General features: G+C 46.9%; 2 long non-coding RNA genes across 3 annotated transcripts in view; one reads left to right on the top strand and one right to left on the bottom strand.

Moving 5' to 3' along the window:
- Positions 1–3,117, top strand: part of LOC114584492 (uncharacterized) — a 43,515-nt gene extending 40,398 nt beyond the window's left edge. The window contains exon 2 of the long non-coding RNA XR_003703666.2: positions 2,572–3,117. This is a non-coding gene — a long non-coding RNA (uncharacterized LOC114584492). The remainder of the gene's footprint in view (positions 1–2,571) is intronic.
- LOC114584491 (uncharacterized) overlaps positions 1–26,439 on the bottom strand; it is a 126,461-nt gene that overhangs the window by 31,623 nt on the left and 68,399 nt on the right. The window lies entirely within an intron of this gene.

The raw sequence follows: 26,439 nt of genomic DNA, 5'->3' as shown, positions 1-26,439 counted from the left end.
TCCTTGAGCTCTGGTCTTCACACTTTCATGGATCCACCAGTAGTCCACCAACTACAAATAGCTATCAGTAGTGCAGGTCAACAACTAAGGACAGAGGAAAGGCAAATAAGATGCAATTATAGTTTCCTCTGTACGTAAGGAGAGTCTGCCTGAACAGGCCAATGGTCCATCTAGTTCAGCATTTTTTTTCTCTCACAGTGGCCACCCAGATGCCTATGAGGAACCCTCAAGCAGGACTCAAGCACAAGAGTACGCTCCCCTCCTGTGGTTTCCAGCAACTGGTATTCAGAAGCATTACTGCATCTGACTAAATCTCCAATGCTTGTGGGCTTTATTGAGCAGCTAGCTGCATACAAAACCACACCTTCTTCTAACATGCTGTGTGTTGAGGAGTAGAGCCATCCAGCTGGCATGGATATAGTCAGGATTTATGTTGGGGTCTCAGTTATGTCTCAGTTAAGTATATTTTATTGAGTTATGTGCTGGGGGGGCAGTTGCCCCCCCCCCGCCACACCCAAGACTACAAACATATCACTTTTATTGTTCATTTATTTTGAGCAGGGGTAGCCAACATGGTGCCCCCACCAATGTTGTTGGACTACAGCTCACATCATTCACTGGCTGTACTAGATGGGGGTTGATGGGGGTTGGAGTCCCGATAAATTTGGAGAGCACCACATTGGCTACTCCTGGTCTGCTTTGCTGAGCAGTTGTTCTCCAAGGGCCCAGGAGGAAACTCTTTCCTAGCTCTATATCTCACATCTTGCAACTGGAATGGCTGAGGACCGTCTACACACAATGTATGAAATCTATGACGATGTGCAGGGATTTTTCAGAAGACAAATTGATATGAAAGGTGTTTCTTGAAGAGAATTTGAAAGCACTGCTTCACATTAATGGTTCATTTTAATTTCCAAGTAAATGAGTTCAGAACGCAGGTGTAAGGTGCTCACCTATATGTCTACCTGGCTGGACCATCCCCTTAGGGGATGGAGAAAACATCCTTTTCATGTCCACCTCTTCCTTTCATTCTGAGAAGCCCAACAAATCATAACCAATTAGAGTCCTTTGTTATCAAGGCTGTCTATCCTTTGAAGAGATGAGCAAATGCCACCAGCAGCTAATTTTATACAAGCCGCCAAAGATCTGTCAAGTGTAAACCATCACATTCCTTTTCAAGCTGGGGTGGCCTTTTTAATTTGCCCAAAAGGCAAAATAAACCTTCTTAACAAACCTTCTGAAAAGGGAAAGGAACCTAGCCTTCCTCGCTAAGAAATCAGGCCCCTTTCTCTACAAGATTTCAGATTGTGAGGAGATCATAACTGGCCAAATAATTGTCAAAACACCAAAATGCAGGCTACTTTCATTGTTTGGCTAAGAGGGGTGGGGGGGAGACATAATATTTAAGGACTTGATTAAACTCATGTTAGTCACAGTCAGACTTGCAATTACTCAGCTATGGAAGTGCAATAGGACTCCTACTACAGATCTCAGGGATAGTAATATTTGGAAAATAGCCATTGCAGATAAACCTACACATCAAATCCATGTCATCAAGGGATAAGTGACACTTTCCCCCCTTTCCTTTTGTGGAATGGGTTAGATTTGCTTTTTCACACTAATAAGGCTGATAACCCAGGAACACCTATGCCACAATTGGTGTGGGTGTGTGGGTGTGTTAATGATTAAAATGTAGGTGTAACAGCAGGGGTAAATCTGTGTGTGATTTAAGGGTTAATTATGTAATCAGTAAATCAGCTAAGAAGAGGGATGGTAAAGGTGGTTCTGGGGCTTCTGCAGCAGCCTGAGGATGCCAGGGGATGATGCTGGCCTTGGTTCAAGGCTATTGCTACATCTTTATCCTAAACCAGGAGTCAGCAAACTTTTTCAGCAGGGGGCCAGTCCACTGTCCCTCAGACCTTGTGGGGGGCCGGACTATCTTTTGGGGGAAAAATAAAAATGAACAAATTCCTATGCCCCACAAATAACCCAGAGATGCATTTTAAACAAAAGGACACATTCTACTCATATAAAAACACACTGATTCCCGGACTGTTCGTGGGCCAGATTGAGAAGGTGATTGGGCCAGATCCAGCCCCTGGGCCTTAGTTTGCCTACCCATGTCCTAAACACTTCCAAGCAAGCAGAGCCAGTCTCAAAACCCAGATTAAGATGTGCAAGAGTAAGGGTGCAGAGAGAAGGCATGAAGCTCCTCTCTAGGTAGTAATGCATAGGGTAAAGTATGTGAGCCATGAAGGAGATATGGATGGAGGGGGATGGCTGTGGACCATACCTCTCTCTCTGATCCACCAGAGAGCTACTCCAAAGCCAGGCTACCAAGTCATTTCCATGACAAAATGTGTTTAAAGTGGGCAGCTATGTTTTTGCTTTTTGGAGATTTTGCTGCTTTACTTTTGTGTGTTTGTGTGTGTGTGTGTGTGTGTGTGTGTGCCTGTGCCTATGGAGAGAGAGAGAGAGAGAGAGAGAGAGAGAGAGAGAGAGAGAGATTGTTCTGCTTATAAGGTAAATATAAATATAACAAAAAATTAATTGATCTCACTTTATTTCTAGTTCAGCCAGAAATAGTGATGACCTTCCTGCAAGTTGTCCATGACTATCATGAGATAAAGGTTTGAAGAAAAAGGAGGAGGAGGAAAGGCTAAATAAAAGAATAATAACAACAGCAACAACAACAACAACAGTACTTGACTCATTAACATTTGTACTTCAGCCTAGCACACAAGCATACTGTAAGTTGGACCAGATCCAGAAAGGGGCAAGAATAAGCACTTGTCAGAGCCTCAGGACCAGCCGCCAACAATGGAGAGGGACTCTGGTGCCGGTCTAGGACTGCAGAAATCTATCTTCAGCACTCAGCAATGATGCTCATTAGGTGACACCTGGCAGATCACTTTCTTCCAGCCTATTCTACATCACAGGGTGGTTATGACAATAAAACAGAGGTGAGAACTGCATGTGCCACCTCAAGTTCATTTGAAGAAAGGTGGGATATAAATACAGCCAAGAAATGGAGCATATGCAAAGACTGTAGTTTGTGAAGGTTGCTGAGAATTGTTAAGAGCTGTCAAATAAACCAAGGATGGTGCAATACCCTTACACATTTCCCAGGATTCCTTAGGAGAACCCTTGACTGCTCAGAGTGGTGTGATACTACTTTAAATGTATAGTGCAGATGGAGCCAGTATGCTACCAGCCCAAACCCCTTTGATTCCATCAAATAAACATACCACTTCATATAGTCACACTGTCTCCCAAAGAATCCTGGGAACTGTAGTTTGTTAAGGGTGCTGAGAGCTATTAGGAAACCCCTATTCCCCTTACAGTTACAGTTCCCAGAGTTCACTGGAAAGACAGATTGACTATTAAACTACTTTGGGAACTGTAGCTCTGTGTGTATGGAAAGAGGGCCCTCCTAACAGCTCGCAACACTTAAACTACAGTTCCCAGTATTCTTTTTTGGGCGGAAGCCATGATTGTTTAAAGTGATACACTGTTATTAATACACAGTGCAGATGGGGCCTATATGGGGCTATCTTCAGCTACATTATCAGAAGTGTTTTTAACAAGCATTAGTGGGCAGCTAATACCCTATCAGCTTTTGCACTAATCTATTTCCCTCTACACTTCTGACATAGTATGCTTGCTTTGGGAAGCTCTTTTGTTCTGGCCATCTAAGATACAGTGAACTTTTTTATTTTATTTTTGGAGGGGGGGGGGAAGCATCCCAAGAGGTCTGGGCCTCTGTCAGCACACCTCTGTCCAATGCAGGCCGTGCATTGTGATGAGCGCCGCAGCCCAGCAGCTGAACAATATGAGTCTGTTGGACATTCCGTCTGGGCTGTCACGTTCAATTTGCACATGACCTCCTGGCCAAAAATCGGGAGAGAAGTGGTAGAATGCGGGACTGAAAGCTTATATTATTGCTTTGACAGCTTCAGTCATCTAGAAGTAATGCAAAATGCAATTTATATTTATACTCTCTGACCTTCTGCTCAGACAGGAAAACTATCTAATGATGGGCCACGGTAGCAAGGAATGAAACAGATCTCAATACGACTGGAATTTGTCTTCTTCCACCCCCCACCCTCCCTTTCCAACAATTCAATAACAGTCAAAAGACAAATGAAACATGAAGAGAACCTTGGTTAGGTAGTGACACAATTATCTTATAGTGAGTAGGTTTGGGCTTTGAGCTTTAGTAAAGGTTGCTTTCTGTGGTTTTCTCTGCCACTCCTAAGACAAGCTTCCTGTTCCCACTAGTCCAAAGGGTTGTCTCCTTCAGAATATAATGCCAGGACAGGGAACTGTTGACTCTGCAGATGTGGTTGGACTCCTGCAGTTAATAATGCCAGCCAGCATGACCAATGGCCAGGGAGGATAGGAATGGTAGTCATGGGATGAATGAATGCCATACCCATGAATATTATCCAAGGAGGAAAAAGCTGTCAATGGCTTGTAACCATGATGACCGTCTTCTGCTTCCATGCTCAGAGGCAGTAATGCTATTCAATACCTGTTACCGGAAACAGCAGGAGAAGAGAGTGCTTCTGTGCTTGGCTTCTACTTGAGGACTTTGCACAGGCATGTGGTTGGTCACTGTGAGAGCATGATGCTGGACTTGATGGGCCATTGGCCTGATCCAGCAGGCTATTCTTACGTAGTCCAGCAGCATCTAGAGATATGCTGATTGTGAAAAAGAATTGCCTGTTTGAGTCAGCCTCAAGAGACTCTACCCAACATTTGCTTTCTGCCAGCGCAAGGGCTCTAGTGATAGTGGATAGGTGCAGGGTGAAGCAAGGATTTATATTGGGGGGGGGCATGTCCCCCACCTGTCATCATCCTCTTGTCTGGCTCTGTCTAGATTCAGAATGAAAAATCTCAACAACAGTTGCTTTAAATTACTATCTTTTGACCCCAAGCGCTCAGAAAAAGCTGTCATTTCCATTTCAAAGATTCTGATTATTTCTACTGATAGTTAAGCATCTTTATTTATTTACTTGATTTAGGGGGCCAGCTGCCCCCTACCCCCTGGATAGGTGAGTTTTAATGTTGTGCAACAGAGAGATCCAAAGCAAGCATTGCACTAGCAGAAACATGTTGCGTAACGGATTGAACAATCAGTTATGCCACAAAGTTGCCAGCACCTTGCTTATACATGCTCTTGAACTTGATTCCGCTGGTGGAAACATGTCACCAGTGGAACATACATGCAGCTAAGTGACTAACTCGGTGCTACATGGGATACTGGCCAAGGCTCTTCTAATCCAGAACTTCCAATGGTAGCCGGAAGCTCACAGACTTGAGGATGATGCAGTAGTGTTGCTACACTGTTTTCCCCTAAGCATCCTGCTTTTAGGGATACACTCACTCTAACAATATGCTGCGAAGCGCCCTGAGATCTTTGGGTATAGGGCGGTATACAAATTTAATGAAATAAATAAATACAATAATAATGTAGGCACCGTTTGTGGCTCATCATGACTAATATCCATTGACTGACTGGTTGTCCCTGTGACAAAAGGTTGCAGTGTATCCTCACCTCCTAAGAGCTACTCTCCTTTTGTGAATTTGAGCCAGCCTTCCCCTGTCCCAGGATATTCCAGTCCATTCCCCTCTCCCCTACTTCAGGAATTCCATTTTACTTTTGCAACCGACACTCAGTATTTTATTTCTCTCTGAGATAGGTTTACTAATTCGGAGAGGAATAAAATTCGGGCCAGCTGGAACAGGCCTACTATTCCACCGTATTCATAAGTTCAGGATTGGAGAGAGACCTGGATTGGAGAGGACCTGGGAGAGGACATTCCCTTAGTTGTGGAACTCCTTCCCCACAAGAGGTGCATCACTCTGTAGCTTCTATACCCTGGCTTTTGACGCTTGAGATGTAATTTTAGGACTCACCTTATTTCTGTGAGGGTAACTTGTTTCCAGCTGCTTTACTATTATGTTTGAATGCTGTAACCCACCTTGGAATCTTTGGATGAAGGGTGGGTAAACAGCAATTATACACCCCCACACATGCAGAGAAAGGGGAAGTGTTATGTATACATGTTTTTAAAAAACCACTCACCAGGAAGTTGTGGCAATGATTCTTCAAACACTGTTGCTGGAGCACTGTGGGGATGATCTATAGCAAACTGCAGCTAGTAATGCATGAATCAGGCTAGACTAGAGGTTGCCCCCGATGTCCCTCTTGCATCAACACCTAATATGCTCAGGAAGCTGTCAGTGCCCTGGCATGATCCACTCTTGATGCTGACTCTGGGCGCTCTGTGCTGGCATTTTAATAAGTCACAATTATACTGATACAGCATTACTCAGGGGGATATTTGGAAATTGAGATGGTGGCCCTCCACATTTACATGCCCCACAATGCCTTAATGTGATGCCAAGGACTATCCTCTGTAAGTAGGACACCTGACCACTTTAGTTGTGAAAACTGCATAGGAACATAGGAAGTTGCCTTATACCAAGTTGAACCCTTGGCCTATCTAGCTCAGCATTGTCTACACTGACTGCCAGCTGCTCTCCAGGGTTTTAGGATGAAGTCTCTCCCAGTGCTACCAGAAGATGCCAGGGATTGAACCTTCTGCATGCAAAGCGCACACTCTGCCACTGAGATCCATCTCTTCTCCAGCAGTGTTATTTATTGCCTGCCCCACCAGCAGCTAAGCCAATGTAAAAATAAATAAATGGGGGGGGGGGGTCCACCCCAAGGCTAGGGTTATCCTCATTCCCCAGAGTGTGATACATCTCACTGTAGCAAGGAAGGCTGCAACCAGATGAGCTGTGTGCTTGCTCAGGCTGCGGTCCTGTTGCTGTCAACTATAGATGGGCATCTTGAAGCCACCACTCCACTCGGGCTCTAAGAGTGATACTATACACCTCTTCAAGTAGAGAACACTTCTGTAAGTAGGACACTTGGCCACTTCTGTCATGAATATGGCTCTTGACATCTTAACTGGTGGTGTTTTGGTTGGAATCCCACTGTGAGGTCAATCCCTGGAAAGAAGCCAAAGGTGAAAGGGGACTTATTCAAGGGGCCTGGCTCACTGCAGCAATGGATCCTTGTTGATCTGCTGCAAAGCAGTTGAGGCTAGTCCGTCAGGGCAAATGGGTTACTCCTCCACCAACTTCAGCCAGCCCTCAGCCAGCTCCTACTTCTCTGTACTCTTACTTGTATCTGGTCCTGGAAGTGGCACTGTCTGTCATCTTCCTCCTCCTCAGTCTCAGTGTTGTCCTTGTAGAACTCAGTAGGGAGGAGGGTGAAGGGGAAACTGGAATTGGTTGGTTCTGGCAGTCATTGACTCTGGCACCCCCTGCAGTTGGCCTCCCTGCCTTCTGCTATGCCAGTCCCAAATGGCACCGATCACCATGGTGCAAACCAGCCAGAGATATAGCCAGAGATCCAAACCTACCTTGTGCTCACCTCTGATCTAGGCTCTGAAACAAGAGTGTCCCATTATGTGGCTTGTTTGCCAGAAACTGAAGGAACCGCTTATACGGACAGCCACAAAGCTTGTCAATGTGAGGCAAATGGATAGTTCAGTTGGGGTAGAGCATGAGACTCTTAATCTTAGGGTTGTGGGTTTGAGCCCCACGTTGGGCAAAAGATTCCTGCATTGCAGGTGTTGGTCAAGATGACCGCCGTGGTCCCTTCCAACTCTACAGTTCTATGATTCTATGAAACATGTGCAATGAGGCAGCTTCTGCGTAGAGCAGGGTTTCTCAAACTTGAGTCTCCAGCTGTTTTGGACTACAGTTCCCATCATCCCTGATCACTGGTCCTACTAGCTAGGGACGATGGGAGTTGTAGTCCAAAAACAGATGGAGACCCAAGTTTGGGAAACCCTGGTGAAGCAAAAGCCAGGAGATAAAATTCCTTGTGGGAGATATGATGATGGTGATGATATATCATATTTTGCAGTAGTAGTAATAAAAATAATAATAATAATGGCAGCAACAACCCTGGGTAGAAGCACATACACACACATAATGGCAAAGCATTGAATAATTATTTCTTCCACGGTTATTAATCCACCCCTCTGCCCCCCAGCTGCCCTTATAATCCCCAAGCATGTGCTAGTGACATCACCCGGCCATCAGCTCCAAGTTCCTGTCCCCTGTAACTGTCATTAAGTGCTGCGAGCAAATGAAAAATGACTGGGAGACTCAGCGGCTCCCACCACTGACCTTGTGTATTATTAGAATGACCTCCCTTTGCTTTGACCATAGGAGGGAGAGAGAGAGTGAGAGCGAGAGCAAAGTCTTCCCTGATATCATTGCAGTGGCTGGGACTGAATCGAAGCTGTTTGCAAGGGGATGGTGATGGCAGAGAGAGGGGGCGGGGGCAGGGAGCAAAAGAGTAAGGAATGCCAAGTAAATGTTATGCAAAGCTGGGGGGTGGGGGCTCAATAAATACTTAATCAGAAGCGGAGTCTTTGGGGAGTTGCCCTTTTAGCAGATAGAAAATAACACAGGAGTGGGGCATAGAGAGGCCCAACATTTTGCCCTCTGACTCATGTTCGTAACAGAATCTTCCCCTGCTTTCTAAGGCAAAGATCAACAATCTTCTTAAGCCTGTGGGCACATCTGGATATTTGGATGAATGCTTTGGGTGCCCCCCTGCCCTGCTCAAGTCACATCTCTCCCCTGTGGATCTGTCCCCTCACCACCGACACACAGAAAGGAGGATGCGTGCTCACTCTACCCCACATTTCCACAGGATATGGGTAAAAGCCGGATCCAGTGGAATTAATCTGTGTCATGGAAAGTACATAGAGCTGAAAGAGGAAGTGGGAAAGAGTGGCCCTCTTCTAACTTCCTTCTGTTCTGCATAGCAAGAGAACAGTGATGGTGCTGGTGTCTCTGAGTCTTTGTGGGCACCAGGACAAGAACTGAAAGGCGTGATTATGTCATCGGGGGCCACACTGGCACCCCCAGTTCTAAGGAGTAGAACACCAGGGTTGGATGGGATAAGGTATTGGCTTGTGGCAGAATTGGCAGCATCGTCAACAGCATGATTTTCTTTCCTTAAAAATTCTGCTTAGCCTCCAGGAATTCTGTAGCAAAATTCTCTTGCTGTGCTGTGCTTTTATGCATGATGGACTGTATGCATGATATGCCAGTCTGCATAATATGGTTACTGGGGGGCTGCCACTCTGAACTAGCCTAGGTTGCAAGGGTCTTCATTTGTGTGCAGGGGCCCAGGTGCAGATTGAGAGATTTTCTCTATGCTATCACAAATGTCTGCACATAGCTATTCTCCAGATACTTCTCTGCATTTTCTAGTGCTGGCTGACTACTCCATGGGAAAAAATGGAATACTTTCATTTAAACAGCAGAAGACATTTGGTGTCAAAATCTGATAGCTGCTGCACATTTGGCAGGACTTGGCAGCTACTAGCTAGCATGCAGTGACATTCAATTTCTGAGAACTTATGTCAACATTCCCCAACCTGGCGCTTTTGGGGTTGTTTCAGACTAGAACTCCTCTGTCTCCTGCAGCCCGTGTGCTATTGACATAGTATCATTATAGCATTTTTCTTGGGGTGGTGGTGGTGGTTTCCAGTCTGGATGATGTCCAGGGATCGCTTCCAGGCTTGTGAGTCTGTACCACAAAGGTTTAGAATCTAGTGGAAGATGACACTGTACCAGTCAGATCAGTTTCTTTATAAGATAGTGGCCTTGGCTGGTTTGTTAAGCACCAACATTCACATGTCCAAAGAGGTTTCCCTGTTGTCATGGAGACAAATAGGTGGCTCTTTTCCTACCTCAAATGGCTGGATGCCAGCTTATCCTAGGATGGAATGGAGAACCATAGGCCAAGAAGTGCTGTGTATGAGAGACACAGAGAGAGGAGAGAGAGGGGGGGGGGGTTTGGTTGATGTTGGAAGCTGAAGACACAGAGGCTTTTCTTGCTATCTGCTGGATTTATAACTACAATTCAGGAATGTCTCTGGGCCAGGGGTGCCAACTTGAATACAATATTGGGAGGGGGGCATGTAAGCCCCACCCCACATAATCGATCACAAGATGCAGTGCACACACACCATTTGTATGGCAATGTCCATCAACTGGGGGGCCAACCCCCTCAAATATTTTATTGGGTGGGGCAAAGCCCCCTCAGCCCCTAAGAGTTGGGTCCTATGATGGGAACTTAATGGGGAAGTAAGATCTGTGGCGTGTTAATGCTGCAAGTCCCTCCATCCTATTCTCAGGTCGTATATATGTGTAAATAAAACTAGATAACCTAAAGACACCACAGTCTCCATTGACCTTCATTCCAAGGAAATGAAGCTCTTGATCGTTGCAGGCATCCCTGAAGTCTCTCACTGCTCAGAGACTGGGGTGCGCACAGCAGAATTTTAAGCTGCCTTAATGTGTATGTATGTTTTAAGTCTTATACATGATTCAGTGTGCACAGTGCTTGGAGATTTTCAAATATAAAGCAGTTTTATAAATGTCCTAAATAAATCCAACATACAAATGTTGGTGTGGTGCAGAGGATGGCGTCCACAGCATAGCTCGATAAACAACTCATGCAAATGCTTTTCCATGGTTGGAGTATTGGATGTGCTGGAACTTTGCCTTGCAGACACAAATTTCTATTGCAATTTCTCTTTAAGCAAAATTGGCAATTCTTTGCCAGTCCTTTTGCCTGTTATTTACACACACACACACACACACACACACACACACACACACACACAGTTAACAATGACAACAACACTGAAGACTGATTTAAGTGAGAGAGACACAGAGAATCTCAAAGCCTTGTCTTCCCATCAACTCCCTTGGTTGGAAAATAGATCTGATACTCTCTGGACTAACTCCTGGCCAGAAAAGGGGTCATTTTATTACAAGTTATGACAAGCTGCAGAGAGATGGGGAGAGAACTCAATAAGGAGCATCAGCAAGTGGAATAAAAAAAAAAGGAATGCTCTTGATGGTTTTGAAGGCAGACTGAAGATGACTTCAAATGATAGGTGTTAGCAGAAACCTTGATATAATCAACGGGGGGGATTTCAAACATGGCATCTTCAGGAAAGTGTTCCAGGAACGAGAGATGGAGTGCAGCTCACCAGTTGGATAGAGTGGATGCTTCTTCTCCTCCCCGCCACCAGCAAGTGCCTGAGCATGCTTCAGTATTAATGTGCCATCTCCTCTTCATAAAGGAGTGAGTTGCATGATTACAGAAGAGCCCTACAACTATGGGTGCCTCTCTCTTCTTGAAAGTGCCTTAGGAAATGACGGGGATGTTTGGGATTTTCTTAGCATCTCAGCTTTCAAATCATAACCACAACAGAGGATCTCCCTCCCTCCCTCCCTCCCTCAGTACCCCCCTCTCTGTCACACACACAGAATTCATGAAGCAACAAGTACCATATGTAGGCACTAAGATGGTCCTTTTGTCCCCAGGGATCCATAAGGTTATTTTCAACTATGCACAGCAAATATTTTCATAAGGCAAACCTACACAACTTGTGTCCCACCAGGCTAAAGACACTGAGTTACATGCATTGTAGCCAGAGCTTTTTTAAAAAAGAAAAAAGGTGCCACTACTCACTATGAAGTTGTTACAGTAAGTTCCACACGTTAAACATTTTGTGGGGGGAGTGCCGGTACTGAGCACCCTTGAGTACCCCCAGGAAAAAAAATCCACTGGTTGTAGCACTAAATTGAAGTCACTTAGTGCTATACTTTTTCTGCTGGCAAAATCTTTTACATCCATGGAATGTTGTTGCACAAGGGAATGTGTAAACTGTTCCACAAGGCGTTTCCGCTGGTTCAACTATGGCACTGGATTCCTCTGTTGTGCAAAATTAAAATTCATCCATCTCCTAACTCATGGTCAGTCTGTCCTCATGCTAGCTGACAGAATTTTGGATACAGCCCCAGATGAGGGGCTGTCTCGTTTAGCTACCTGAGGCGAAACTGCAAGTTTAGCTACCTGAGGCGAAACTCTGAACACACTGTGTGCACCATGCTTACCGGGGTCGTGTGGCTGAGGCTTCCAGCGAGATCCCGTGAGAGCCCTGTGTGATCGTGTGGAGCCCTCTCGTGACCTTCTCAAAACCCCGGTAAGCAAGGTGCTCTGCCTCGCTCACCGGGGTCTCTGGAACGTCATGTGAGGCATCCAGGCGCCTCCTCAGCATCTTACGTGAACTTGGATGGTGCTGCAGCCACTTCTTGTGTCTCCAGTAGTAGGGGCAGTGGTGCATGCCTCCAGTCAGTAGAGGGCAGGCTTGAGATTATCAGACAGTCAGGGAATGTACACTTTGTGGTTTTGCCACTAAATGCCTAAGCTCCACCCCATTTCCTCCTTCTTTCTCCTCTCTTTCTCCTTTCTTGCATAAGGAAACCGTGAATGTGGCTCCAGTAGAATCTGAAGCTGTCCTCTCCCCACCCCTTTACCAATGGAGCTCTGGTGTGTTATATTTTCCCCTTTAAAGCTCTGAGGGGGGGGAATAGGGGTCCCCTAACAACTCTCAGCAGGGGACGCGGGTGGCGCTGTGGGTAAAAGCCTCAGCGCCTAGGGCTTGCCGATCGAAAGGTTGGCGGTTCGAATCCCCGCGGCGGGGTGCGCTCCTGTTGCTCGGTCCCAGCGCCTGCCAACCTAGCAGTTCGAAAGCACCCCCGGGTGCAAGTAGATAAATAGGGACCGCTTACCGGCGGGAAGGTAAATGGCGTTTCCGTGTGCTGCGCTGGCTCGCCAGATGCAGCTTTGTCACACTGGCCACGTGACCCGGAAGTGTCTCCGGACAGTGCTGGCCCTCGGCCTCTTAAGTGAGATGGGCGCACAACCCTAGAGTCTGTCAAGACTGGCCCATACGGGCAGGGGTACCTTTACCTTTACCTTTAACAACTCTCGGCACTCTTAACAAACAGCAGCTCCCATAATTCTTTGGTAGATGCCAGGACTTTGATATCACATGGTGCATGGGTAGGCAAACTAAGGCCCCGGGCCCGGATCTGGCCCAATCGCCTTCTAAATTTGGCCCGCGGATGGTCCGGGAATCAGCTTTTTTTTTACATGAGTAGAATGTGTCCTTTTACAGTGGTGCCTTGCAAGACGAAAAGAATCCGTTCCGCGATTCTCTTCGTCTAGCGGTTTTTTCGTCTTGTGAAGCAACCCCATTAGCGGCTAAGCGGATTAGCGCTATTAGCGATTTAGCGCTATTAGCGGCTTAGAGGGCTTAGCGGCTAAGCTGTTAAAAGGCTATTAACGGCTTAGCGGCTTTGAATAAGGGGGAAAAAGCTGGGGGGAAATGGCAAGACTCGCTAGACGTTTTCGTCTTGCGAAGCAAGCCCACAGGGAACTACGTCTTGCGAAGCGCCTCCGCGACGGAAACCCCTTTCGTCTTGCGGGTTTTTCATCTTGCGAGGCGTTCGTCTTGCGGGGCACCACTGTATTTAAAATGCATCTCTGGGTTATTTGTGGGGCATAGGAATTCGTTCATTTCCCCCCCCCCTTCAAAATATAGTCTGGCCCCCCACAAAGTCTGAGGGACAGTGGACTGGCCCCCTGCTGAAAAAGTTTGCTGACCCATGACATAGTGCATTAAATGTATGGTAGGAATGTGACCCAAAATACACCTTGTACCTAGAAAGCTAGAATGTTTGTAGGGAGGGTGTGTGAATTCTCTAGTATTCTCATTAATGTATTAGTTTTCTAAGTTCAGGGTTTGTTAGTCCGGACTGAGTTCACGCTACACTTTCTCCTTGCTGGGATAGCCCAGTTGGTAGACTGTGGGACTTTTAATCTCGGTTATGGGTTTGAGCCCCATATTGGGGTAAAAGATTCCTGCATTGCAGAGAGTTGGACTAGAAAGATGACCCGTGTGGTCCCTTCTAACTCTATGCTTCTTTGATTCTATGATTCCCCATTCCCTGCCTCTGTGAGTGGTACAGTTCAGGAAGTGGGTCTTATTATTCTAAAGCAGCAGTTTTATAGACACCTGGGAGTAAGTCCCAGTGGACTCAGTGGGGTTATTTCTGAGTGGACTTGCCCAAGGTCCTGCTGTGAGCCTTCCACTGCTTTTGAAAGACATGGGTCAGGGCAATGATGGGGCATGTTTGATTCTGAGATCGAGCCCCACAGGAAAGTGTGGGAGGAATTTTGAGGGAACACACATGTTGTGCCCCTAGGAAGACTGTAGGAAGACAATGGCTTTGGCTGGCGATACCAGCTCCAAACAATCGAGCCTTTATCTCAGCAAAGATAGAATGGCATCATGCACATTCTTTAATGGAGACTAAAGGCATTCTTTCTAGCAGCTTGGGATGCTTTCTTCGAGTCATGAACTTTTCTGTATTTCATCTTAAATGAGTGGATTCAAGTGCTTAGCCTGATGTTGACGAGGCATTATTCGTATTATTAGGTTGTATTCAGCTTACTCAGAGTAGACCAGTTGAAATAAATAGGCTGATATTAGGCTGCAGTCCCAAGCCTACTTAAGTGGGAAGGAAGCACCCGTGAATTCAATAGGACTTACTTCTGATTAGACAGGGTTAGGCTTGCGCCATTTATTTCAGTGGGCGTGCTCTGACTATGACCTAGTTGGAGTCAACTCTCAATTAATAAGAATTTATTTATTTATTTAACGTATGACAGTAGCAATCCAAATAACGGATCTTTTAAATCACATCTTACCAGTGCATAAGAACTTGAGCTATTATTTATGATTTTTTTAAAGTTCATCTTCTGTTGTTATTTGAATGAATACGTCCCCCTCGCCAAATAAAATCAATCCTTCTGGGGTAGTACACTTACATTTGTTTGTGTGTGTGTGTTCTCTCCCCCCCCCCCTTTCCTTAAATTTATTTGTTCTAGCCAAATGTCAAGGCAAACCCACAGCAACAGTACCAATAAAACAATATAGATCATATATTTGCGTTTTTAAAAATCGTCCCCGAAGGACAAAACGCGTAGACAATAAAAGATGGTGAATGTGTGCTTCCTTCAGGTAAAGGATGAGTTGCGCAAACCTGGACTAAATGGGAAAATGGCAACACATCGAAGAAATGTGATGTGCGCACCCCGATCTCAAGTTAGCCAAGAGGAGAGGAGCGAGCCGAGGGAGGTTCTGTTACCTGTTAACTAAAAGTTGCCCTCTGCTGTAAGTTCTGTTTCACCTGCTCGCCCCTCAGATGAGCTTTTATGGAAGCCAGGCAGCTGATCAACAGACAACCCAAGAAAGGTAGTTCACCCTGAACATATTTCCGAGTGGAGGGTTTCAATTTTAAGTAATAAATGAGGAGCAATTAACTGGTCACATTTGCCTGATTCCTTTTAAGAAAGGGTTATCTGCTGTGATGCGATCAGAGCCAATACAACGCCTTTTCTGTTTATTGAGTTTTTGTGCCCTATGTGTGTTTAAGTAACCATATCAATACTAACTCACAGGTTGCAATCCTGTGCTCACTTACTTGGGAGTAAGTGCCCTTGAAGACAGTGTGACGTGCTTTTAAGTAGATGTGTTTAGATGTGGGCTCTGAAGCATTAGCGGTTGAAATATGTTGTTGGGGGTACGCTTTATGTTAAGATATACTATGTTGCCAAAAGGTGGGGGGTAGAGAGAGAGAGAAGGAGAAGGAGAAGGAGAGGGCAAATTCCGAGGTCCCGGAATAATATTGCATTGTGTTCAGAGGATACTATTAAAATTGGTTGCCGCCCTGGTAAAATATAGCTGGATCGGTCCAGCATTCTCTTCTCACAGTGCCCACCAGGTGCATCTGGGAAGCCCGCAAACAGGACGTGAGCACGGCAGCAACTCTCTCCACTAACGAACCGCGGCAACTGGGATACAGCCAGTGGCGTAGCATGGGGGTGCAGGGGGGCCAGCTGCACCGGGCGCAACATCTGGGGGGGCGCACTCGCACTCACAGCTCTCTGCCCCTACCTGGCTCACCCATGGGTTAGGGGGCGCAAATTACTTGCCTTGCCCCGGGTGCTGACAACCCACGCTACGCCCTGGATACAGCGGCAGTTCTGAGCTACATGAATTGATTCTCTATAAGGCGGCTGATGGGCTGGTTTAGCGTAAAGCGGCTGGTTGTGTTCTAAATCAGCCTTCCGCATGCGAGTTGCTGTAGTCCAGAAGAAGAGGAAACTTGTAGGATCAGGCCAGTGGCCCATCTAGTCCAGCCAGCATTCCTGTTGTCACAATGGCCAACCAGATGGTTGCTGTAAGATACCCTCAAACTGAACCTGAGCCCAACAGATGTTGGAGGGTGAGCATAGCTGTCGAAGCTAGCAGCCATTGATTGCCACATATAAAGAGGCACAGTTCAATAGGTAAGCAAGTCACACTGAACTCCGTGGGTCTTACTTCTGAGTGTAGGCAATGATCAGGACTGCACTGGTAGAACTCCCCAGTCTGTAGGCACTGGTCATAGCATTTGCCCCCGCGCCCAACAAATCCTGAATCCCCTTCTCACCACACACGTCAATGCCATCTCAACAAAAGAAGACACCTCCTCCCAGAATAAAGTCACATTGCAAAGTTATTAAGAGACACCTCCCGGTTCCAAAGACGACCCTGGAACAGGGGCGAGGGGAGGAGGGAGGCATGGATTCAACGGGCCAGAAGAGTCTGGGCAACCAAAAAGGGTTTTTTTTTGGGGGGGGGGGAATCTATGGGGGAAAGCCGATAAGCCTGTCTGACTGTATACAATCGTCCCCCTTTTCTACAAAGTTGCGGAAGCGACAGTCGGGCAGATGGTAATCTCAAAAGCAGATAGGGGGGCTCCGGCGAAGGGGGGTGACGGCGGAGAGAGAGGCAGCGTCGCTCTTTGTCGAGGTCCCCTTGGCTGGCTAATCAGCTCCAGCGTCTGCGGCGGGTCCCTGAACCCTCCCGTCTGCTTTCGACGGCTTGACGGCCTGGAAAAAACGCGGCACCTGAATTATTGAAGAGGAAGGCAGTTGACTTCTCACCCTCTCCTTCGCTTTCTCTCTCGGAATCCATCACCTGAGCGTTTTCTGTGAAAGGCTAGAAAAAGCGGGGAGTACACGAGGAGGGATGGAGGGCCGAGCGAGGCAAAGACTGGGACCGGACAGAGACCCTCTGGAAACCCCAGGAGGGCACTGCCGCCCCCTCACCTGCCTGAACAGACGGCGCACGGGGCACGCGGAACAACGCCTCTCCTCGCGGAGACCAGAGGAAGGAAGTCCCAAAAGACTCTGGATCCGTGAGAAAGTCCCATGCTAGACTCAACCGACTTAAAAAGAAGGGGCAGGTTACAGAGGGTGACTGTGTGGAACGCAGGTGTTTTTGCTGAGAAGACTTTATATTCATTTAAAATAATCCCTCAACTGATCTAAAATCTTAATTCCCAAGCATGTTATTTCCTTTCCCCTCCAAGGGATTTTGTACCCCCCCCCCTTTCCCCAGATCAGGGCGCAGGGCGGTTTATAACACAAGATGCAATGCAGACAGCAATCTAAAATAGAAAACAAAACAATAAATCCATACATCCATTATAGACTGAAAAATACAGCAACTGCCATAGTTAAACTATGGAACTCGCTCCCACAAGAGGCAGTGACGGCCACCTGCCTGGAGCAGACAAATTCATAGAGGAGAAGTCTATCAGTGGCTAATGGCTATGTTTTCCCTTTGCACTATGCTTCTGAATAGGGACGCGGATGGCGCTGTGGGTTAAACCACAGAGCCTAGGACTTGCTGATTAGAAGGTCGGCGGTTCAAATCCCCGCGACGGGGTGAGCTCCGGTTGCTCGATCCCTGCTCCTGCCAACCTAGCAGTTGGAAAGCACTTCAAAGTGCAAGTAGAGAAATAGGTGCCGCTCCGGCGGGGAGGTAAACGGCGTTTCCGTGTGCTGCTCTGGTTCACCAGAAGCGGCTTAGTCATGCTGGCCACATGACCCGGAAGCTGTACACCGGCTCCCTCGGCCAATAAGGCGAGATGAGCGCCGTAACCCCAGAGTCGGTCACGACTGGACCTAATGGTCAGGGGTCCCTTTACCTTTAACTATATGCTTCTGAACACTAGTTGCTGGGAATCGCAGGTGGGAAGAGTGTTGTTGGGTTTAGCTTTTGCTTGTGGGCTTCCCATGGGCATCTGGCTGGCCACTGTGAGAACTGGATGCTCAACCAGGCTTTTGCTATTCTCCTACAACACCAAGACTCAGCTCCAGCCAGCATCCGCATCATCATAATTCCAAGGGTCTGGACAAACCACGGTCTGGAAAAGTGACATGGTAGAGCAACTGGGACGCCATATGCATTGCAGGCATTCCATATGGCCACGTGCTGAATCTGAAAGATTTATATTACAAAAAGGCTTTGCATGATGGACCTCCTGTGAGCAAGGGGTACTTTGGAGTTCAAATAGGATTGCGTCTATATTTTACAATTAAGCTGGGAATGTTAGTTACAAACCCCCCAACACCAACAAACATGCCAGAAGGACGTCTCAATCCTAAGCATGTTCATTAGAGAGCAAGCTCGGTGGAATCGTGGGAGCTTGCTTCCAAGTAAACATGCATAGGATTGGGACCCAAAGGGACCCAAAGTCGCCTTCTTCTCCTCAGCTCCTTCATTGGAATGTCCCTAGATGTCATCCTTGCCCTTGAACCCAGGTCTTCCGCATGGAATATATCTAGACAGTGGAGTGGGAGTTGGAGTGAGGTGCGTGCGGCCGCCTGCCACCTTAAAGGAAAGGGGTCCCGATCCAACCAAGCGGCAGCGCTTCGAGTCCCCGCTGGAGAGAACTGGGCACTTACTCAGCTCTCCCTCTGGAAAGGAAGGTGGCTCCCAACCCCTTAACTTCCACAGGATGGGACCCAAACTCCTCGCTTTAAAAATCTGTTCGAACTTTCATTTCCAGGGCTGTCTAAATGGGACTCCGAAGGCGCCCCGCGCCCCCTCAAATTCAATTATTTTATTTTATTGTCAGCACGGGAGGAAATAATTCATCTACTGGCAGTGCTATGTGGGGATCCTCGGAAGTCAGGGTCACTATGTTCAGAAGGGTTTAACCCCCAGATAGTTGTGTGTAGGGTCGTAGCCTGAATCTATACTGAGTTTCAATCTATACTGTCATTTCAACAACAACAACATGTTTTAATTGCAGGAGAAGGGAGCTTCCATACTGATGAACCGGGGTGCATAGTGAAGATTTTATGAAAATCCACCACTACCGTCTTGCATTGATCAGACCTATCATCCTTTCTGAAGACCCAAAGGGAACAATATGTGCGGGGCGTGTGTGGCTCCTCATCGTTGCCAAATAAGCAGCACGTAGTTCACATTAGCGCGCGCGCGCGCACTTGCTAGTAGGAGAATCAAACCGCAAAGGGACATGTTAAAATTTGGGGACATATTAAAACCCACCGGCAAGGGACCTGATAAAATCCGCCAGCCAAGCCTTTCGCATTTCCCCGATCTAATATATATGATTTCGATTCCAAAATAAAGGAACGTCTCCAAATCTCCCCCTCCCCCCCTCACACATATCAAGCGCCGAAAAGGGGGAGGTATATATATTGAAATTAAGGTAGCGCCGATGTGTGTGTTTTAATAATGAATCTAATTAGCATCGGGGGAAACCCATTAGGCGCAATCGCGTGAAAATCAAAATCTGCCTTACGACTTGGACAGCTTGACGCCGGAGTCCTTGCACTTACCCCTCCCACTAGCCTCCCCCCTCCTCCTAATCATGGGGCTGGACCACTCAGCCTCGCCTCCGTTGACAGGCGAGGCAGGAGGGCAGCGATAGATACCATTGTCCAGCCCTGACCCTCCATTAACACTCTCTATCAGCTTCTGTGGGCTGTCCCCGGTTCCCATCCCGTCTCCAGATTCGAAAGGCACCCGTGTGTTGATGATGATGGTGACGATGATGATGATGAGCTGGGCCCCCTCGCCCTCTCCCTTTCCTCTTTGCCTCGACTAAATGGATGGAGTGGATGATGACCTAAAAACCTTGCCCCCTCCCCAGCTCAATTTGCCTTATTACCCTCCCTCTAGAGAGCTATTGTTCCGCAGGTGTTTCCAATTTGCACCCCCCCACACACTCTTAGCCAATGGCTTCTCTGTAGTTCTACATTCCGATTCTTCTGCTCCTCATTCAGTCCTTTAAGTCCCATTAATCCCGAAAGAAGAAGAAAACGTGCTTTGCGTCCATTGAGGATAAATACATCAATAAATGCTGAACAAAGTGCATGTGTGGTTTTTTTTAAAATGAAAAATGTAAAGTAAAAAATGGAAGAAGAAGAAGAGTTGGAATCCCTACTCCTCAATGAATCCTCTGATTGTCTCTCTAATTGGGGATGAGGAGGGGGAGGTGGATGGGGAGGTGTAAGAGAAACAGCTGACCTGTTGGGGTGACAGACACAGGTTGGGGAGGGTGACATTTGATTGTAAGCCTCCCTTTGAAAAGAAGAAAAGGAGAGGACCAGTCCAATAGAAGCTGGGACCGAGGGAGCCGGAGGGTTGCTAAGAGACAGGGATGCTGACGAAGTTCTATCAGAAGCTCTACCCTGACCTTATGCAAATGGGGGGCTGCCAGCTCTTTGTAGGGAGGTGAAATTTCCACCCACCATGTCACCCATACCTGGCACTCAGCCTTTTATTCAAATGTCCTCTAAAACACACTCACAGAGAAAGAGGTGACAACGCATGACACACTGGAGGAGAGGAGAGAGGGAAACAAATCAGAGTTGGGAGGAGGAGAAAACTAGATTTCAATGTCAGCGCTTTCTCTTTTTTTCCACTCGCTCCTTGGCTTCGAAAACTAGGCATTCCCTCTCCGCGCGCCCCCACCCCGCCCGCCCATCGCCTTTCCCGGAAAGGTCCTTCGATTGCCTTCATTCACATCAAGAGGCTATCATAATAAACTCGCATTCTTGGTTCTAGAACGCTTAATACGCCGTTACAGGCTGGGTTGGCTTAGCAACAGCCAGGCACAATGCAGAGGAGCGGAATGTCGTTATTTAAGGACGTAAGAGGAGGGCCTTGCTAGATCAGGCCTATCCTATCTAGCATAGCATCCTGCTCTTACAGGGGCCGGCCAAATGCCTGTGGAAAGCCTGCGAGGTGGAGGCGAGCGCAACGGCACTTTGGCCACCTGCGATTCCAAGCGAGTGGTTTTCAGAGGCATATATTTCTTTTGGGACATTTACTTCCCACCTTTCCCCTCCCCTCCCAACTCCCCAGCAGCTCAAGGTGGTTCCCCCCTCCCCGTCCCGCTTTATCCTCTCAGCAACCCTGAGAGGTAGGATAAACTAAGAGTGACTGCGAGTCTCCTAACCCTAATCCCGGTCGCTTTATATAATCCGAGGAAGAAGATTCCCAACCTAGGGAATCTTCCTAGTCCGACAACTAGGAAAGTTACCGTATCTGTTCCCTCTCAGCCTGTTTAGCTGTTATCCATAAGAGCACCATTAGAGTGGAAATAAAGGTGGCTTTTGCCCCTGACAATACCTGCCTATGTGTTTTGATCCATTAGTATTTGTGAAAATGGGAGGATCGGAGAGTGTACAGCGCGCATTCATAGAGAGAGAGAGAGAGCTTTCCTGATTAACTAACAGGAAGAAGCGCATGATCTTGGCATAACTTTAACCGGAGTCTGGGGCAGAAAAACTTGTTCTTCCAAGTCAGACTGCTAGTGAGAGTTCACTTGACCGAAGGCTCCCCATACACCAATCCCTGCGCATAGAAAGCTAGCATGTCAACAGGGAAAGCCCTGAACACAGAAAATCAGCACTTCACGAAAAAGGCTAGACTAATACCCTTCCAAGTATCTAGTTTTCTATATGCACAATTAGATAGCATCTAGTCATGTGATCTCCAGTTGCAGTCTTTTGTGGTGTAGCCAGACATGGCACAGGTAACTGAGAACCTTGGACAGGGCCTGCTATATAGCTAATGCTTTTTTGAAGGTTGTGCGGGTATTTCCCATTACAACAATCCGGCAAGACACATTGGCATTAAGAGAAGCTTACTTGCCCAGAGTAACGCATTGACCCCACATCTGCGTCCTAGGAGATTACCCCTCGATGTTCCGAGCTTTGTCCCCCAAAACCTATATGCACATTTGCTAATATGCAAAGCCCTCTTCAACCTAGGATAAATTCTAAAATGTGGACCATCTTCAGCTTCAGTTTGAGAACATCTGTCTCTCTCACACAAACATCAATGGACGCCATTGGTGCTAAGATGAACTGAGTTATCTATCTGGGCAGGGCAGGGAAGCGTTTTTAGATCCGGATTGTATCCGACTACGTCACACTCAAGGAGAACCACTGGAATTAATGGACTTGTTTTTAACGAAGCCGAGGCGACGGGAGAAGTAGAGGCAGCCTCTTAACCAGGGTCCGAGGGGCGAGGCAACCATCTGACTAGGGTTTCTTCGGATCTAAGCTAAACACACCCCGGGATAAATCAATACCAGCGTCCAGCGTGGACAGAGTAACTGGGTTTCAAATGCAAGTCGAGAAAAAAATTCTTTAGGAAGAAGCGCTGGGCTGTTCAGCCACAATCCTAGGCACACTTACCTGGCAGTAGGTCCTATTGAATTCAATGGGACTTACTTCCGAGTAAACGTGGCCTCAGGATTGAGTTGTGAGACTGAGACTTGCCAGGCTACCTGTGACTTGCAAGAGATCTTACCTAAACACACACGCATGGTGGTGTTGATGTTTATAATTACTTTGACCCCCCCCCTTATTTCCTCTCGAAGGGCCCCAGGGCGGTCTACCACAAAATATAATAGTGAAATCAATTTTAAAACATTTTCAAAATAGAGCACCAGTAACGCATCTTTGGGTCAGACCAACTCCTGTAATAACCTTTCAGTTTGAAGAGCGAGTCACCGGAGAGGCGCAAAACATGAAAACAATGCCCTTCTCCGTTGGTTTCTCCTAAGCATGATGTTATTCAGTGATATACTTCTCTTGAATATGGAGGTTTGGTCGAACGATTATGAAAGACATCGACAGACCATGAATTTATCGAGCCCCGCAGAAAAAGCAGTCAGCTTGTAGTGTAAGGATGTGGCCATGCCCATGAATGAGAGAGGGAGCGTGCAAGCCTAACCATGTCATTCTGAAGAAGTACTACTGAAATCAATGGATCCTGCTAAGTGAAAGTAGGATTTACTTGGGAGTAAGCTTCATGGATCATAGTGGGAGTCACTTCTGAGTAAACATTGATTGGAACAATTTCCCAAGTCTTGACAATCCATTTAAGTGAAGAGTTTTTACTATTAATATCCGAAGTAGCTAACTGCTTTACTTTTTTTTTTTTAAAAAAAGGAAGGGGTATGAGAGCTCGTTCCGTAACTAGGAACTGTGGTAATATTTACTTATTTAGAATTATTATATACCGCTTTATATTGGTGCGGGGGAGATCCAAAGTGGTGTACAAAAGAGTAACAACAGCAAGAAGAAAAACATAACAGAAACATAACAAAATAACACGAATGCATGAAACACACAGCCAGATACATTATAATAATGTGCATTTTCAAATTTGCTGTGGAAATCTGAATTGTAATTGGTAATAATATGTTGTTAGGAAGTTACGGGGGGTGGTTGTGAAGGTACCTAGATCCTAATCCTAAGTCGCTTTCAAAATTCCCATTGATTTCAATGAAATTTAATTCCATTAAGAAAATGAGCCCCCACCCCCAATTTAGAAGGAAGGAACTCCGAATCTATTTAGCTATGCGAGGTGAGTAGGGCTGTCCTCTTCACAGACAAAGCGAAGTGGGTTTCACTGCCACGCGATCACATTGAGGGCCAGTAAGCTTCTGAATTCATTGACCCCTCGATAAGCTTATAAAGTTACCATGGTCCCCGACCCAAACTGTTAGGAATGTAAATGAAATAAGAAATATCAATATATAATCAACATTTATTAGTCATTTATCACCATTACCAGGAATCATAAAACGCTTTAAAAGATGGTGTAAATAACTATACCATACAGAAGTTGAACACTGGCAAGCAAGGTTCACTCTGTACATGCCCATGCTCTAGGCTCATATTTTCTAATTTTATATATATATAACGACACCTCATAAACTTCTGTCCCACCTCTAGGCCCTTTCTTAACTCCCTTTCGACCCCCAGGTCTATATCCATCCACTGCACTGCATCCATGGACCCGGGAGAAACAATATCGACCACTTTGGGAAACCCTGAATAAACAAAGGATTTGGTCTATATTGAGTCCAGGATCGCTAGAATAAAGCTTTCATGTTCAGAGGCAGTGTACCCCAGAACACCAAGTGAGCAAACAGCGAGGGAAGCCTTCCCACGCTCTGCTTATGAGCTTCCAGGGACATCTAGGCTGTCCGCCGTTGGAAACAGGATGTCGGGCTAGGTCGATTTTTTTAATATAAAAAAAATGTAATCCAGCAGGGCTTCGTGTATGCTCTCAGAAGAACGAAAGACCTCTGGAGACATCTTCAAGCGCTCCCACCGGGGTTAGCAGAGCAGATGTAAGAGCAGGACTGGGGGGTGGGGGGCGGAGGCCGGGAAGCTTGTTTGGCTAGACGCGGGGCCTGACCTGTGAACTCAAAGCTGCGATCTCTCCTCCCAGGCTGAGCCGGGTGGTAATAAAAGCGCCAGGGAGACAAGGAAGAGGCCTCCTTCGCCCCGGGGCCATCCTCACACTGCAGGCTGGCTGCATTTTTGCAGGCGCTTTTGCAAGCTCCCTGCAACTTGCAGGCAAAGCGAGAACTTCATTTCATATTCCATCAATATTTACAAGGCTCGATTGAATTTCCCCCTGACAAAGTTCACACCAAGCAGGCGCGCGGCTAAGATGAAATATTAATAGCCAAGGAGGCGCCTTATGAAATGGCTGGTTATGTTGTTGCGTTTAAAAATAAAATAAAATAAAATAAAATAAAATAAAATAAAATAAAATAAAATAAAATAAAATAAAATAAAATAAAATAAAATAAAATAAAATAAAAAAATAGCAACAACACATTTCTTCTGCATCCTACTCTCCTGCGCTCCCTTCATTCTTCTCTTGCCCTGGAGACCTTCGCGGCTTAGATTTGTGAATTCTGAAAAAGAGAATGTGATGGTTTGTAACCCGAGCGAGAGCACAGAAACTGGGTTCGCACGTGCCTGTCATCCAGCTCTCGATTTCTCTACACGCGGCTGCGTAAGCGGCAGCTGAAGGTGTGAACAGGCTCTGTTGTAAAGTCCCGCGCCCACCGGGGCAGTTAGGTTGCGCTTAGTGCAGGGACTAGCGAAAGACGTGGGCCCCTTCAGACGTTCCATGCAGGACTCCAACTCCCATCAACCCCAGCCAGCGTCCATGGACATTGCTCAGGGGCGCCGGAGTCCAACAAGACCTGTAATGCTACTGTTCCCCTTTTATTTCGGGCTTCTTTCCCTTACACCTTGCCAGCCACCCTCTTATTTCAGGAAGTAATGTTAGTCATTCGGTGACATAAGAATGTGGTTCTCCAGCCGTGAAGGGTTTGGGGACCCTCCCATTTGTTCTGCTGGATGGGGCCCCGGACTTCTACCCTAAAGTCTTACTCTGGCTGCACCACTATTAAGGGCCACAGGAAAGCTGATATCTCTGGAAAGGACTCTCCCTCCCTCGTGGTCCATCATCACTTGACGTTGCAGCTATCGCGCGGATTACATGCGGAGGGATCAATCGCGTATCGGCACACGTGGGAACGCAAAAACCACGGGACAGGGGTGCCAACTCGGGGAAAAAATACATTTTTGCATAATCAATCACATGACGCACACTATTTGAATGGGAATGCTTATCAACTTTGTGGGGCCCGCCCCCCTCAAATATTTTGGCCCCTAAGAGTTGGCTCTTATGCCACGGAACCATGAATTCCTCCATGCACTCCGCGGTGAAGCGAGCGATTACCCTCCCAGGGGAAACAATCATATTTCCATTAAGGTGGAATCCTGCCCTTAGGATTCCTTATCTGTGCCCCGCGCAAATCCAGCCCCGCGCAAAAGGCATTAAATCCAAGGAAACATCTCCTAGAATTAGGAATAACGTGTCCTGATCCGCTGCATTTTGCCATGGGGCGGGGGGGGGGGAGTGGGGCGTTTGCCCGATGCCTCCTGCTCACAAAGTCTGAGCGTTATCCAGGCCAAAACAAACAAGCAAACAACAATTCAAGTGTTTTAAAACCCGACTGATTTCTATGGGATTGTCTGGGTCGTGGCCGAGTCTCTCTCTCTTTGAAGTGAGCAGGTCTCTAAGGCTTCTGCTAAACCTGCGGGCAGACCTAACTTCCAGCAGCCTCCCTCGGAAGTAAACCGTGTTGCTTCCAGTGAGATAAACTCCTAAGTATGTGTGCCCATAGAAAGGTCGCTGCGAGACTAAGGCGAGACCGTCCTATGGACACACTTACTTTGATATGTCGCAGGAATCAATACTACTTACTTCCGAG

This window comes from Podarcis muralis, chromosome 14 (assembly GCF_964188315.1).
Source record: "Podarcis muralis chromosome 14, rPodMur119.hap1.1, whole genome shotgun sequence".
Lineage (NCBI taxonomy): Eukaryota > Metazoa > Chordata > Lepidosauria > Squamata > Lacertidae > Podarcis > Podarcis muralis.
Note: the sequence above shows the minus strand (reverse complement) of the source record. Positions and strands in the feature narration are given on the sequence as shown.